Source organism: Chamaea fasciata, unplaced genomic scaffold (assembly GCF_029207755.1).
Source record: "Chamaea fasciata isolate MVZ Bird 193981 ecotype frontalis unplaced genomic scaffold, bChaFas1.0.hap1 SCAF_10, whole genome shotgun sequence".
Classification (NCBI taxonomy): Eukaryota; Metazoa; Chordata; class Aves; order Passeriformes; family Sylviidae; genus Chamaea; species Chamaea fasciata.
Window position 1 is genome coordinate 15,234,839 of NW_027094095.1, and position 12,281 is coordinate 15,247,119.

The following is a 12,281-nucleotide window of genomic DNA, read 5'->3' on the forward strand; positions in this document are numbered from 1 at the left end:
GGACTTCTCTGTATTACAAGCAGGTGAAAACAACTAGTTTAAGAGCAACAACAAAGCACACCTTCTTAGCACTATAGAAATGACAAAATGTTAATGAATGTGTTGAATGTGTTCCTTAATTATATAAAACTCTGCAAAGAATAACACGATTTAAATTTATTATTCAAATGCTTTTAATTTATAACAGATTGCTACTTCAAATACAAGTATTAAATCTCTATTAGATTCGTTGAGGTAATGCACTAATATGCATGACTGAGATCTTAAATTCCTAAGCAGCAATAGTGTTGGCTAGATGCAATAAGGATTACCTTAATTAAAACACCATCCTCAGCATCTCAGAAGATTTAATCCAAATCTTTATATAGGGCACATTCATTATCTATCTCCAGTTAATAAAAATATGACCTACTTTGGTTACATTTTAGAATTTAATCTTGATTACCATTTTGTTAATAGAAATAAGATACTAAAGACTTTAAAGACAAGCCAAAAGCAATTTTGCCAGCCTAATTAAAATACTATTTAATGGCCTCAGAAGGAGCTTTATATTTATTCATAACTGTGGATGTAGACTTTTTAGAAATGTTTTTAAAATTTCAAATTAGACAACAGACTCCTGAAAATGTACCTAAGAATAACAAGTGAGATTTATAACCAACGAGCTTAAAGCAGAGCCTGAAGAGATTCAGAGAACTCCAAAACCCCACAGGGACACTTTGGAACATGCGAGCTGTTCTGATAAGCTCAACAAGACTCTGCACTTCTGTAGGAGGAGGCCCATACCATGTGTCTTTGCAGAAGCAAGGCTTATATTAATCACAACACTCCAAATGTAGCGTCAAGTTACTGCTAAGTAGTAGTTTCCAAGGAGACATGATGCTTATCAAAATACTCTGATGCACTGCAGGCTGCCAGATCTAAGAGTATCTGAATGGTTTAGTGAACTTCTTAGCAAAATGCAGCTTATTTTCCTTTAAACCAGGGATACAGCAGACTCAGCAAGAAGGCAAAGTTTTTTGAGATGGGGTCATAAACCTTCTCCTGTACACACTACTGCCATATTAAACACGATAAAACTAGTAAAGAGAGATCACAGCCAGCCAAAGCATGTGGTCAGAGCCCCCACAGGGCCACCACTTCCCCACAGCCACCCATTCACCTCCTTGAATTTCTCAAGCTGAAATTGTCTTTTCACAGCATTGCTCAGCAAAATGTATCCTCCATATGCATATCATCTTTTCCATACAGAAAGGTTGGACAAAAGCATGCATCCTACAGAGAGAGCATGTCCTTCAAACCCCCACAAAGGTGTCACCTACAACATCCTAAAACAAAATACTTACTTTTGAAGGTACAAATGTCAAGTGATGGCTGAATTCAAAGCCTTGTCCACCTATCACCCAACAAAAAATTCTAGCGTACAGAGTTCTGCTTGAGAAAATTAATTCAGATTGGACAGCTCTAGCTATTACTGGGTTTCATTTCTTGAAAGGATTTGAGAGATGAAAGAATCTTGTTGCTTTCAAGAGACACAGTGCTTATGGCTTTCTACTGGAAGTGATTATCAATTCATACATTGAAAATGAAAAAGCATTCTGGGTGAACAATGCCACAAACCTCTCACCAGGGTTCTCATCACAAGAGGCAATTCCCAGTTTAATTAAAGACAGTACACACTGTTTTCTCCTGATGTCCATCACGTAGAAGCCACCTGCTCCAACAAGGGATCCAAGCAGTCAGTGGCTACACTTGGAGTTGACAGAGGTTGGGAGACCAGGTGACATGAGTGACACTACTCAGAGGAGGCTGCAGGGAGACATACAGAAGCCTCACTGCAGCTTGTGATCTCCACTCACACTTTCTGCTCTAACACGCTGTGCTCTGTCTGGCACTCTCTGCTCCCTTCCCTCACACTGGTTTTAGCATCAGTTTCTAGTCCAATGTCTTTTTCCTCCTCCCTCATTTAGTATTTTTTATCTATTTCTTCTCTATTTTGTAATTCTTTGCTGGTCTCTTATTAATAAAAAGTGTCTTCTCAACTCTCAGATACAGGTTCAGGAAAAAACAAGGGTAATGATGCACTTTCATAGAACCACAGAATATCCTGAGTTGGAAGGGACCCACAGGATCGAGTCCAACTCCTGGCCTGCACAGCAACATCCCCAGGCGTCACACCCTGTGCCTGAGAGCATTGTCCAAACACTTCTGAACTCTGCCAGGCAGGTGCTGTGACCACTTCCTTGAGGAGCCCGTTCCAGTGTCTGACTATCCTCTGGGTGATGCACCTTTCCCTGACACCCAAACTAAATCTTCCCTGACCCGAGTATCCTGTCACTGGTCACCACGGAGATCAGTGCCTGCCCCTCCTCTTCCCCTCATGAGGAAGTTGTAGACTGCAATGAGGTCTCACCTCAGCCTCCTTCAGGCTGAACAACCATTTTGCTGCACTCAGTCTAACAGCAGCAGCTGTTGCTCAGAGGCATTTTGACTGTCTTGTGCCCATGGCCAGCAGCATCCTGTCCTGTGTCTCTGTGGGTCCCCAGCTCCACAGCCACCCAGTGTACCCACTGCCACTCACACCCGTGGGGCTGCTCTTCACAACTCCCAAAAGTGGACGGCCAAACATGAGGAGTTAATTTTATAAGAGAGGCAATTTTGTAAGCCTAAAAAAACTGATGACATTAGAAAGCTCATTGTAAATTTTACATAGAGAGGTCTTGTCTCTTTATCGTGCACATAAATGTCACCCACTGGAAGACTGTTGTCACAAATGTCTCCCGTGAGTGCCAGATCTGTCTGTACATGGCATATAAGATGCTTGTTCTTCTAGTATCTGCACTTTTCAGCAATTATTAATTCCTTAAACATTTAAAACAGACCTTTTCAATTGTGCTTTCACCTCTTGAGGTCAATGCAGCAATCTCAGCTTGTGTGGCTCATAGTCCCCCTTTTAACATTCATTTTCAAAGACATATAAAACACCCAGACAAACCAAAAGTCAAAAGCAGACTCCTGAGGCTGAGATCTGTTTTCCCCCAAAAACTCTTCCATATGTTAATATGGAACCCTTTTACCAGGTTTCATGCATGAGACAAGGGATTCTAAAATATTCCTTATCTCAGGGAAAGCACAATAGTCAGAATTTTTCCCCTTTCAACTCTCAGCTATTCCTCTCCATGAGACCATGGGCTGTAAAGATGATAAGGAGAGTATTCTAGCAGATCTATCCCTCTCTCTTCCTCTATTATTAAGAAAGTGAAAAAATAAAAAACTCATTACCTCCAAAATGGAGGCAGGCATTTTGTGAGATAAGCCACTCCTCCACATCGTGTATTCCACCAAAGGGATTCATACTGGGCTCAGTATCTTCTAATGGTTTCATCAGTTAACATTAAATTGGTTTCAGATAGGAAAAAAGAATTTTCCTTGCACTGCACTAAATAATACGCCTTTACAGAGACTGCATAAACTACATTTCTGAAGAGGAACAACAATTATTGTTCCATTTCTGTAAGTGACAGATTGACAGTTACATCCCATGCTGTCAGTAGTTTGCTGTCTAGTTGACTTTCACCATTCAGTTATTTTCTCACTGCTTACAAATGGAAAGACATTTCATGGTAAAAAGACAAAAGGATGGTATTTTGTAGCGCAAAGCTTTGGAATTAAGCAAACCTTTGCTCTCTTCTCTAGGTCATTATTGGCAAATGGAGACACTGGAGTAACACCCAGCCGTCCTGACCACAAGCACTCTCCATGGCAAGCAGTGGCTTTACCATGCCAGCTATAGCTTTCCAGGGAAATGACACTTCATCACTAAAAACTTCTGGATGCTGGCATCATAAACCAATCACTACACCTTTAATTATTATTAAAAATTTAATTAATAATTAATCACTAGCCCTTTAATTACCCTCCTCTCTGCATTCACTACACAAGGGGTTGTAAAACCAAATGGACCAAAGAACAACGTTAACCACTGCACATTTCTGATTTTTAGCATATTGGGTAACGGTCCTCCAGAATTGCCAATTCTTCCTATTCTCTGAATTACTTCAGTCTTCGGTTTATCAGTGGAACATCCACCCTTCTTACTTTGTATCCCTGGGTAAATAGCACCTGTTAAGGAAGCTTCCCTGTCTGACCATCCAGGAGGCACTCCAGCAGTCCCTCTGGCACCACCGGAGCTGAGTCCCTTCCCAACTGCACATCCCACACTCAGCCACACCGCGCTTCCCACCGTCTCAGCCCCAGCTGATCCACGGCAGAGCCTTAGACCTCCTGTTCCTGAAAAGAGTTTAATCATGGTGCAATAACGAAATAACAGAGTAACAGCTGGAGCTGGTGCCTCCCGGGAGGGACCCCGAACAAAGTGCCAGGGCTTTTATCCCTTTTTATCCTAAAGGCAGGGAAGTCTGGGGGCCGTGGGCTCCCACCATGTCCCTGAGTGTCCAGTCCCCAGCTGTGGCACAGGTCAAGGGCTCTTTGTGCTGCCAAGTGTCGGCAGTTCAGGCCCTTTTCCCGGGGCCTGGGCTCACCCAGAGCTCCCTGCACTGAATGTGTTCCTCAGCATAACTTTGGAACAACTGACATCATGTTTGACCTTGAGTGGCAACCTGAGGTTTACTGCAGGTTATTTGTTCACATACTAGTTCTTGCTCAAATGTTTCAGCACATCCCAGCATCCCTTCTGGCTTTAACAGGAAAAAAAAGAACAAAACCAAACCATAAAGCACCCCTTACCTGTGCAGACAATAATCTCTCAAATACATGTGCACAAGCCAAAAGCTATCGCTTCAGATTGCCACAAGCTGTATTTTACCATGAAAGTAATCTTTTCCCAGACTGTTCTGGGGTTTGCTTGTGTTTGATTTTGAAACTTTTATGAATGATGAGACCTATAGATTGGTTAAAAGTTCTGTTACCCTTCATGGTATTCCAGAAGTATATCCCTTTTCTTTCTGCTGTCAGAAAGTTGGCATAAATGAAAACTCTTGCAGCTGGCTAAGAAAAAAAATTAAAATTCTTATTACTATTCAGAAAATTCTGACCCTCCCTTGCTGCTAATCCCAAGGGTCCCTGCAAAATACTGAATAACAGGAGTTATACTCACAACTTTCTGCTGTAGTTTATTCCACAGCAGTTGAAGTTTTCTAATGCTTGTTGCAATGCTTTAATGATTTGCTGTTAATAAGATATTTTTAGGGAGCTGTAGCCTATTCCTACTTCAGATTCATAAGAAACCCAACAATTAAAATTTCTCTTAGAACTCTCTCACATTCTACCTAAAGTAGGAAAACTTTTCCTGATAAATAATTATCCACAACTCATTTGTTTCAACTTTGCAATGAATTTCTAGAAAAAAATCCATAATTATATAAGTAAGAATCAATGTTTTCCCCTTTTTTTCACAGCTTTTCATTGTCTCAGCTGCTGAAAACTATCCAGCTTTCAAAAACCAGTGTTCTCCAGTATTGAACGGCTACACCCTCTATAATCACCACCTCCCTTTGGGAATGACTACACAATTTCAATTTTGTTACCTTCTCTAATAGATCTGATCAGTTAAACAAGAGCCAGTACCAGAGCTCCTGTGGGTGTTACTGACAGTGTTACACAGTGAGTAGCCCAGCTTTCATGACTGTTCAAAAGCTGAGACCCCAAAAAATTGTCAGCATGCTGCCTGTGCTTCCAAGCTTTGCCTTTAGCTGTCCCCAGTCTTCCAGCACAAAAAGCTCTTTAGTGCCAGCATCAGGCACTACTGAGTAGAAATACCTGTTCTCCTCTGCTAAGCACTAACATTAGCTTCTGCCAGAGCTCGGAGACATGGCCACTCTGGAGCAGTGGGGGGACATCTTTATTCCCACTCTGTTTTATGACTCTTCTTCTTGTGATAAATCTTTTTATTCACAGCTCCAATATGTAAATTAACAGCTTCTCCTGAGATTTTATCTCTGTTCCTTTATTTGTTTTAAAAAGCATTCCCCCTTTCTTCAAAATTAGTCTGAAGGAAACCTGTAGCATCTTTTAGTGTCCTAAGAACAGAATTTACAGCAAGCAACTGCCACATCTCCCTTCCTGCAGCCGCCTCCAAATAAAGTAAAAAATTAAAGGGGGGGAGGGGAAGATATCTGGTGCAATGCTGGCAGAGAAGACACACATACTGTGCCAAGCACTGTACAGCCCAGAAACTCTCACACGCAGCTGAGTGTACAGCATTTGGCTCCTTGTCAATGCAAGGGTAACCCTGAAGTTCTCCTTTGGCACACCAGTACCTCAGAAACATGACTTTCTGGATTTCTTGTAGCTATTCAAGTGGAATGTTTTCTTTCCCTCCTGTTTTTGCATTTATTAGATGTGCTTTGTCTAATTCATACTTACAAGCTGTTTCTTAATTCCATAACAAATCCTTGATCCAGAATAGGTTTGCAGTACTTAAATCTTTTCATGCCACTGACCACCAATATCACCCAAAAATCTTAATTGCTGTGGAACTGAAATACATCAGCTAACCAAGACATTAGCACTATTTGAGCAAGGACCATCTAAAATCTCCATACCAGGTGTCTATAGTATCAATGCAGAAAAAGTCTTGTAAAAATTAAACACTTACCTGTATTCTCTGATTCCACAAATAAGCAGAATTTTTTTTTTCCCAAAAAGTGATTTGTCAACCCCCTTAGCCTTTGCTTTCCAGAATGCCCAAATTTTGTAGAAAATCTGCTCCTGGGAGTTGCTGGCCACCTCTTCCATCAATCTTCCCAACCACTTGGAGCCACAATAGCCTGGATTTCAAACCACGAGACTTTTGGAGTTTGTTGCTTCTACAAAGTCTCTGTCATTTCTGAGTCAATTGAGGACAATTTCTAAGAACTGCACTAATTCCTTCATGGACAGCCTACAGCTCGAGTGAGGTTTGTCATTTCTGTACTCGTGAAAACTTCCACTACTTGTTCTCATTTCTACATGCTGTTTCTGCTAAAAAGAGAAAATGACAATGAAGATGCATATTTATTTCAGACATTTCTACTTGAAGCTTGGATACAGTAGCAACTTCTTTGCTCATACTTCCAAACTTCTTTCCAGAGAGAAATCAATGCAAAAAAATCCTTCCTTTTGGCTTCTCTGAGAGCCACATCACCAGTGTTTTTATTGCCGTCTGTTCCTAACACCTCCACTTCCACCAAATAAAAATCAGCCTCTGGCACAGCCATGCAGCTCAGCTTCTGTTCAGCATCTCACGTGGACAGTGTTCTCACAAACAACTCAGTTATTTTACTTCAAAAAAGAAGTGCTTTTCATTTTATCTTGACTGAAAGGTAGTCATAGCACCATCTCCCCTAAAAATGTACCCTGCCTCTGTATACCACTACAGATGAGTGACTGATCGGAGACCAACAAAATCATTCTCCGTTGGTCTTTTTTCTAAGTACAACTAAAAAACAGTCAAAGTACATTGAGTTAACCACCTTCAGCCTTAAAATCATGGCACAGATTTTGCTATGCAGTGTTCCCTGGGATGTGTAAATTTCAGCTCATTACCCACCACAGCACTGGCATAAAAGGAGTACCAGAGAGCTTTCCTGACGTAAAGCTTGGATCAAGCAGCAGCCAACCATTCACCTTCCGCACTGGTGGAATTCACTCCAGTGATTCTCCATGTGAAGTTCAAGGAGTATCCAGCTAATGCCTTCAGTGGCAGTCAGATGTTGTCCAAAGTGGTCCCACAAAGGCATGGAGAGCACCATGCCTCTCCCTGAGATCTAGTGTAACACACTGGGTTGGCCTGTTAAGTTCAACTCCAGAAAACTGATCATTGGACAGCCTCCCATGGCTCCAGGAATGCAGAAGTTGACAACAGGAAAAGTAGCACAAAGTAGAGTCGTTGTTCTCATGCAGAGACTTCTTGTAAGAAGTTGCATCCTAAAATGACGCTTTGCATTCAAGTTATAATAGATAATAATGTATACATATAAAGAATCATAAATAGTTACAAGGGGAAATGGTAATAAAATATTGACCCAAATTCCATGATCAGCTATGTTCTAACACAGGATACAAAGAGATTACTGGTATCACATTAAGAAACACAAAGAAAACTCAGAAGTGCAGCAGTTGCTACATTATTAGCATAAAATTAAAGCATCTGAGTGCATAATTAACTCAAAACATTAAGGGATTCATCTTTAGAGTCCAAAGAATTCCTTGAATTAATGTCTTTTAGGCAAATTTTTCTGTCACCCTGAAGAGTTCTCTTCACTGCAGGTTAATACTTTGAAGTCAGACAACACAAACTAATATAAAAGCCAATACATGAACATAGCACAGACCAATAGCTGCAAAATGCTATCAGCATATTTATATTCCAAGTTCCATTTATGTCTATGATTAAGAACATAAACAATCATAACTCTTGCATAAGATAACAAAAAATTAAGTATACATACAAAACATAAAACCATAGCAGAGTGCTGCCAATGTTGCATGTGTTATATAGAAAAAGACAGGAAGATAATGCTTAGTACTACTAGAAGATATATTAAAGTTGATTCCAGCAATTGCACTATTTCATAATATAAGCAATTTCAGTCTCAAACTCTGGCAGAAATACAGTGAGTGCAACATTTCATCATCTTATTTCAAATGTACTATAGCATGATTATGTTTGTATTTTCACAGATAAAGCTGAACAAATCAAGGGACACTAGGCTTTAAATCATCCATATGTAGGGTTTATTAAACTATTTTTAAAAGAAACAACATAAACAAAATATTTTTTTCCACTACGAAGTTTCTTAAGGCTCATTACAGTACCTCGGCGTATAATTTATACTAATCTCAGTGGGTTTTGTGGGTCATTCACATCAGAAATAAGAGACAAATGCTCTTTTTATAGGAAAATGAGATGTAACTACAAAACCACAAAAATCGGCCTTAGTCACAAAACAATCAAATCTACTTTATTTTTAATTGATTGTGTCAAGGATTTTCATATATGAGTTCTTACAGTGTCCTGTCCTCCCTGTAACATCAAATAACAAATTCAGGGATGGTGGAGGGAAGAATTCATGGGACTAAGTACAAAAAACCAGATGAATTCCCAATACTGATGTTGTTCCCCATTTATTTCCTTCCTCTTGATCACTCTTGTTTCCTCAAGCTATTTTTTTTTTGTTTTCTTCATACTTAATAAGCCAAGCTATTCAAAAAGACCAATCAAACCTCAAGTTTTTTGCCCTAAAAAACTTGATTCTTCAAGCTGTCAGTCCTATTGCAACATCTTTCATTTTAGCCTGATTTTTAAAGGAAACTGTGGTTATGCATCTGTGCTGCCCATACAGAAGCAAGCATATTTATACTACAGAGTTTTTCGAGAACTTTAGAATTTAAGTTATTTCAATTAAAATGAGATGTTAATAACCTGAAAGAAACCAAGTACCTACAACTTCGATGAAAAAGGCCAACAGGTGAAAAAATGCGATTCAAGATTTTCAAGATTTATGCAAGCAATAGTCAATTTATGCACAATCAATACCAGGCACAGGGGAACCCACATGGGAGAACACCATCAGGAATGTATCTCCTGCAGGGAAGGCTTCATGTGTGCTACAGCTTAGAAACTAGCAGGCTCACAGGAAACAAGGCTTTACTGACCATGCTGTTTGAAGAACTATTTATAACACCATATCCACAAGAAAGATAGCTTCTAATCTGTTCAATCACCTTTAATTTGTGGATTTCTTCTTCCTTGCAACTGAACTGTCAGATTCCAATAGTTACATACACTTCACTAACTTTTTACACACTGATGCATTTTTTCCCTGCTTCTTGTTTTTCTGTATCTGTGCATTTTGTTCTTCTGTGTCTGCTTCAGCTCCCTTGGAAGGCAGAACATGCACCACAGGACCCATTCTGATGACTCCTGTGTCCCAGAGGCTCACGGGCTAGCTCATCTCTTTTCACAATGAATGCAAACAAACCATCAGCTAACAGACAGCTGCAACATCCTTCCAAAAGAACAGCCTTTAAAAATACTGTTTACTTGTCTGAACAGAAGATATCCTCCTACCCTTCAAAATAAGTTACTGACTGATAGGTAGGCAAAAGCATTTGCTTTAACAGAATCAGACTGACATCAGTTTTCATGTTCTCTGCTGTCTGAACTGCATCAACCTGATCCGATTTGTAATTCTCCTGAAGCACATCAAACCAAGCTATAAACTGTAGTCCTTTGCTACAGTGAACTTGTGGATTTGCCCAGTGTGAGTAGTGAATAACAAATTCAACTTTGGTAAAAATCCATTGTATAAACTGCATTTTCCATCTCCTGAAACACAGCTTCTTACAACTTCATTTGGCAGACACATGAGCACAGATCTGGAGAGATGTGCAACTTACCCAACTGTTACTTTTTAATTGGCTGTTGCAGAATGCCAGCTCTGGCCAAACAGTTGACCAAGAAGGCATCAGGCAATAAAATTCAAAAAAATACATGGGTTTTATATTCAAGTGCAACTGGCAGCCAGTGACACCACAAATGTTTTTTCTAGTAGGGAGGAAAATTTAGTAAGTCTGCATCTAATCTTGCAAGAAAGATGATCACAACAACTTCCGCCCCAATTATTTTTGAAGTCACACGCATTTTGAGATCACACAAGTAGGTATGCCATTCAACCTGATTCCTAAAATCAACAGACTTAGAATGCATCTGGCAAAATCTTACATTTAGTTTTGCAGAGAGATACTGACTGTGTTCTCTTATGCTGTACATGCATAGGCCTTTTCTTGAGTTTGATACTTGTCAGATCTGTCACACAGAATGAGAGACCCTCTGCAGCTTTTCAAAACTTTATACTGCACTGACACAGTTTTTCAACAGATATTTTATCTGAGAACAGCTCAAATTCTGGAAACTGTAATTTAAAATACACGTTATTTTAATATTTTAAAGTTTTATTCTTCCTTGTAAAAGTAAGAATTCATCTTCACATGCACTTAAAATGATACAAAATTAGATTTCCTGTCTCTCAGGAATCCATTTCAAAATAACATAGAACAGATTTGTAAAACCTGTTCAACACAGCCTCTTTTCTACTGAGCCTGAAGTACTGCACGTGGTAAATACGAAAGACTCATTAAAAAGAACTTTGCTACTATCTCAGTAAATTAGCATGAGTGCATAAAATAACATGCAACATACATATTTGAGACACTCTACATTAAGAAAAACACCAAACTTCTGAAAAACTGCAGAAACTTTCAAACACTCTACAACCTTTTATGCATCTGATATCTCAAACAGTAAAATATAAAAATCTTCCTAGTCTGCATTAGTTGCTTTTCTAGAATACATAAAAAAAGAGGTATGATCTCATGGTCTGAGCATGAGACAGGAAATCAGGAAATGATTTGCCAAACCACACTTTGGGAACTAAACAAATTGTACTGGTCTTCCCCCAGCACAATGGAAATAAATTCGTTTACACTGAATTGATAAAATCTGTTTAATTACAGAATACATGAGACATTTGGCTTCTGAGACTGAATTTTAGAGAGCAGTGAAGCACAGGTTTAGCTACACTGAAATGGCAAATGGCAGTGCTAGTTACTAAGAAACTCATGATTGCAAAATTTTTATTACTGGATAATTTATCTAGTCTTGTTAGAGAATGGTTTCAGGTAAAATAGGAACCAAAGGACATACATTAATAAACACAATAAACAGATATCCAATCCTCCCTAGGTAAACAGAACTTGCACAATTCATAAAATTATGCATATAATTTGTAACACTATACAGATGTAAACCACAGACTTCTGATTTAAAAAAATCACAGGTTGGCCAAGGCCAGTGACCAATCCAAAAAAATCCAAATAAACAAACAAACAAAAACAACTTGGCAGAAGCCTTGAAAGATGGAAGACTGAAGTCTGTATATATACTGCTCAAACAGTTCAATTGAATCAAGATATCTAAAGCTGCATAGACTGTAAAACCAGACAAAGTGCAAAAAGACATCTGTAAACTATCAAAGAAAACGTTACAATTGGCTTTACCTCAGCTTTTTATCAATTTAAATCCTCCACGTGGGTGTTTTTATAAATTTTAGAATAAAAACTAATATTCAAAAAGACACTTCTAAGTTTTTTCAGGCCCCAAGTGACATGAGCTTTTTCTTCAAATCAACCACCTAGCATTTATAGTCAATTAAAGGGAGAATGAAAAATTAGCGGATGAACTCCTTAGGGATATTAAGTATATGCTGTCCTCACATATT